This window comes from Gallus gallus, chromosome 3, assembly GCF_016699485.2.
Source record: "Gallus gallus isolate bGalGal1 chromosome 3, bGalGal1.mat.broiler.GRCg7b, whole genome shotgun sequence".
Taxonomy (NCBI): Eukaryota; Metazoa; Chordata; class Aves; order Galliformes; family Phasianidae; genus Gallus; species Gallus gallus.
In genome coordinates this window covers 76897842-76903127 of record NC_052534.1, presented here as the reverse complement: position 1 = coordinate 76903127, position 5286 = coordinate 76897842, and the positions used below count along the sequence as shown (strand labels likewise).

General features: G+C 42.6%; 1 non-coding gene across 1 annotated transcript; it reads right to left on the bottom strand.

Annotated features, from left to right (window-relative positions):
- Positions 1-421: 421 nt before the first annotated feature.
- On the bottom strand, positions 422-504 carry TRNAL-CAG. The gene has a single exon. It is a non-coding gene; the product is annotated as a tRNA-Leu (tRNA).
- Between the last annotated feature and the right edge of the window lie 4782 nt (positions 505-5286).

Sequence of the window (5286 nt, the reverse complement as noted above, 5' to 3'; positions counted from 1 at the left end):
AGTCAGTATCACACCCCACACTAAAGCAGGTCGCCAGGGTGACATTAACCACTCAGGTGAGTGACTTCTGTGCCACCCCTCCAGGGTCTCTTGAAGGCTGGCTGTTCGCTGGGAGATGATGAGGGTTGTAACTTAAAACATTCTGAATCATGGCTATCAAGGTTTGAAACCATCTAAGATCATAACAAGAGTCAGTTGTTTGATTTCATCTGGACTACCTGGAGCCCAAAATGCATACCTTCAACTGAGTCCTCCCTTACTTTAAGTCTTAGCAATCCCAGAATGGTTGAGGTGTGCAGGAGTGGGGGAGCTCTCAGAAGGTCTGAAAGGTCGCCTGAGTGCAAGCCCCCGTTCAAGCAGAGTAGCCTAGAGCAGGGTGTTCAGGATGACATCCAAGCGTGCTTTCAAAAGTACAGCGTGCTGTCAGAAGTGGGATTCGAACCCACGCCTCCAGGGGAGACTGCGACCTGAACGCAGCGCCTTAGACCGCTCGGCCATCCTGACTATGCCCTTATATGGCAAGCACTGATTCTCTCTGTTAAAATGATGATTAAAAGCAAAAGTGAAAACAGTTTGTGCTTCTGGTTTCTAAAGATATAGAATAATAAGATATACTCTTATTCTGGCTGCATATATTCTCCTGTGTAATATACAAACATATTTAGCTGAACTGCCTAAGATGTTCACATGAACGTTACAACATGTTATAAGCATGTTGTGCTTTACCTACACATAATTCTCAGCATCTACTTGTGCCTGTCACTAAACTGATGCTCCAAAGATGACAGCCTCCCCAAAGAGCTCTCTCGGAGATCTCAGGCGCCTTAAAACATTGTAAATGTTACAGCTAAGCAGAAGAGAGAGGTCTTAGTTACTGCTTCCACTGAGGCATAAGTAAACAGAAATCAGACTGCAGTGGGCCTGTATGGCCTGATGCATTAGCCCTGAGCCTGCTACAGTACATGCTGCCACTTCTCTAGGAAGACAAGTAGTTGTGAGATCTTCTTGTCCAACCATCAACCCATCGCCACCATGCCCACTAAAACACATCAGTCAGATGAAGGGATGTCCCATACACGAAGGGATAAAGGGCAGCATTTTATGGTAAATTGAGTTTGTACAGCTTTACTCTCATGGAACAAGCTTTCACTGCAACTGAATCTTCCAGAGGGCTGTTACTGCTTTGTGCTCTCCTATTGCAACTTCATGCGACTGTCTCCTTACTTCTAATCTTCTCCATCTGACTGTTCCTGAGTTTTTCTCTTGTTTAGTCATATAAAGTAATTTAGGGTAAAAACAGACATGGCTGAAGTTCTGTTTCCTTCTTTATATAAAAGAAAGTAGAAAAAGAGCCCAGCTTGCCTCAGAACCAGACCAGTTTACCAAAGCTGCCTGCCCATTCCCAGTCAACCTGGGGACATTTCATTCAAACAAGTCCTTCCAATACTACACAGAACTGATCCCTTGACAGGTGAGGCTTTGCTAAACCACTAAAGAAAAGCCACCTCGCTTCCACCATTTTACTAATTTCTACCAGTATAAAATTAAATTTGACACATTGAAAAAATTGAGCAGTTTTTCTTTTTCTTTTTTTCTTTTTCTCCATGCAGCAAAAAATAATAAAAAAAAAAATACAGAAGACAACTAACAGAGGACAGTGAGTCTTACACTGCTTTGTAATGTAAATCTTCGTGATGTTCAAATGAGGGACTGGTATAAGAGAGCATTCTGAGATAATTTCAGAGTTGAGTTGGTGGTCAATGTAGTAAAATGAGCTTTGGGTCAGACAGTCTGTCTAACTTGCAAAGGTAAAACCTGTCTATCCAGAAGTATACTGCTTTACCAGATTAAGATAATAGGAAAACTTTTTAAGAGAAAAGTAATAATACAAGGAGAAGGAAACAGATGCAGGAGCACAATTCGATGTTATTTCAAGAAAGATGAGATTGAGTATTGGTAACCATTTGCAAAGAATACAGCAAAAATTTCATAGCAGAGACATCCACTTGAAATAGAGACTGGAAGTCAGCCAAACCTCCTAAACTGTCGATGACAAATCATGGTTGCATAAGACAACCCCCAAATCATAGTGGAAACTAAACAGGGGAGTGAGCAGAGCAGATGTTTGGAGGTCATTAACAGGAGCTCAACTTTCCATGCCTGGTGGCTACCTCTACAGATATCTGATTCCCAGAAATTTCCCTGACCTCCAAACATCTGCTCTCTTCTCCTGTTTTCTTTACATCCGTACTGCAGAGAGCCTTATGCAGTCATAACCTTTTCAGTTCTTTCTTATAAAATATTTTTATCTCACTCCCCTAAATCATGAGGGAAAGTATTTTACAAGTCGGGACCTACCATCAGTCATGGGGGGACCTTCACATTCATTGTGGTCAATGCTAAGCTGAATTACTTGGCTTTTCCTGCAGGCTGAAAATGTGTGCCCATTGACTATTCAAACAAGCTAATGTAGAGTACTTTGTTCTTTTGGTTCAAACTCTTTGGATACTTTCCTTATCATCCCTACTTTGCCATTTTACTGAGTTTATCCACTACCCTTTGTCAAGTCTTCAGTCTCCATGAGAGCTAAATATGCCCTAGACAGCTTTATTACTTCGAAAAACATGGGATCCAAACACATATTTCCAAGTATGATAGCTACTGTTTTCCTTCCTCTAATAGTCAAGTATATCTATTGAAAGCTGTTCTGTACAACAGGCTCTGGTATTGCTCAGGAGTCCATTATCTGTAGGCATTTAAAGAATTTTCCCATGGGACACTAATAGCTAAAGTCATTCTTCCTCTTTGGATGAGTACTACTGTATTTACTCTTTCTTTCTCAAAATTTCCCATACCTCCCAATTTTTCTGGAAATCAAAAATAGATTACATGTGCAACAATAAGCTTTCTTGCTAATCCCCTCAAATCCCCCAAGACATGCTTATCAGATAACAAGTTCCTAGATTATTGACTAGTTCACTAAGCTTTTAGTGAAGTATTTTGTTAATCTGTTCCTCAGACATCTCTTGGTATCCCAGCCATTTTGTACTTGTTCTCTATTTCTCTGCTCTGCACACTTCCTAGAATAATATGTTTTTTTGGATTAAGGATTGATTTTTCAGCACAGCAATCAATACATCCGTGGCTAGAGAAAGACCAAGTCCCTGTTCCATCATTTGGATCCATGCTGCAGCCTTGTCAGTTTAGAATTTAGAAGTAAGGAAGACCTTGGAGTTAGCTAAAAACCGCAGTGCTTGCATGGAAGCCTGAGTCAGAGACCATTCAGAGAGATCAACAGTCAGAAGCCATTCCTAGCTTTCAGGTTATTTTCTGGTTTAATCTCTTCTCCCTCCCTCTGTCGATGGCTCTGCAGGTTTCTCCCTATGGACACATTTTCTTCCACTCGATATTCCCTAATACTGTAAAATGATCGCATAGGTATTTTTACCATCTCAGTTCTAAAATTGCATCAGCCACCTTCTCTCTGCCCTACTGCCCTTTGCATCTCAGCTCCTGCCCTGGTTTCTGCTCACTTCTCTAGATGAACGTGCTCAGGTTCAGCTCAATTGGGTTGACCATGAAGAGGAACTCCACTTGAAGGAAGGAGGTAGGTGGGGTTGGAGAGTCAAAATTTAACTCTCCACCATGAGGCTCCTGTGGAAAAGTCAGAGTCAACCTCCTCAAAAATGGCCACTCTTACGTGGATGGACTTGGACAAACGTCCTCCTGGAGGAGAATCCTGGTCTGAAGATGAATCCAAACCGTGTTGAGCTCCTTGGACCAGGCACTGTTAGTGTCAGAACCTGTCCTACAAAAGTAATCCTTTCCTGTCAGGTAGGGGCAAAGTCCAGTCTCTCTCTGAATCTGGGTGTCTGTGGTTTATGTGTCTTTAACTAAATGAATATATTATACTCAGGCTCCAGATGGTATAGAAAGGAGACATATGTTATCTCTATGGCTCAGGCTACCATATGTACATCATTCTATATTCAAATTTATCTGGTGGTTTCCCATCAACTTCCAGAGTCATTCTCAGGACACAACCCTAATTTCTGAAACAACTAATGGCTCAGGTCCCAGCTACAACAAAGACTGGGTTTTTATCAGTAAACGACTGTGAGAGCTTCACTCCTCCAAGACAATCAACTTTCAGACTTGTTGACAAAATCATAATGATACACAGTAATGAGGAGACAGATTTTGACCAAGTCAAACCTAAACTGAATAAGAAGCATTTCCTAAGCTGGGAGGGTAATAAGGCGTGGAAGGACTTTACCATAGAAGACTGCAGACTTCATTCATTTGGATTTTTTAGACTAAGCTTGGGAATATTTCTAAAAAAGATTACTCTTAATCTCACTTCTGAAAACAAAGCAGCTTGGGTCTAGTTTTTCAAAGTGGAGGAGTTACGGTCTCATAACATTTGTGTTTCTTCATTAAGACAATCTTATATTGATGACCGGTAGACAGAAAGAGACGACTGCCTGACAGGTCGTGGTTTGGATGAAACCTGGGAATCATAGATAGAATCACTCAGGTTGGAAAAGACCTTAAAGACCAAGTCCAACCACGACCTAACCATACTACCCTAACTCTAACAACCCTCCTCTAAATCATAGCCCTGAGCACCACTTTGAAAAGGTTTTTAAACTCATGCAGGGGTGGTGACTCAAGCACCTCTCTGGGGAGCCTATTCCAGTGCTTAACAACCCCTTCTGTAAAGAAGTGTTTCCTGATATCCAACCTAAACTTACCCCAGTGAAACTTGAGGTCATTTCCCCTTGTCCTGTCACCTGTCACTAGTGAGAAGAGACCAACCCTGCTTTCACTGTAAGCACCTTTCAGGTATTGGAAGAGAGCAACAAGGTCTCCCCTCAGCCTCCTCTTCCCCAGACTAAACAGCCCCAGTTCCTTCAGTCACTCCTCATAGGGCATATTCTCCAAGCCCTTCACAAGCCTTGTTGCCCTTCTTTGGACCTGCTCCAGCACCTTAATGTCCTTTCTGTACTGAGGTGCCCAAAACTGAACACAGTACTTGAGGTGAGGCCTCACCAATGCTGAGTACAGGGGCAGGACTACTTCCCTAGTCCTGTTCACCACACCATTCCTGATACAAGCTGGAATGCCATTGGCCTTCTTGGCCACCTGGGCATGCTGCTGGCTCATATTCAGACAACTGTCCATCAGTACACCAAGGTCCCTTTCCATCAGGCAGCTTTCCAGCCACTCCTCCCAAAGCCTGCAGGGTTGCCTGGGGTTGCTGTGACCAAAATGCAGGACCCAACA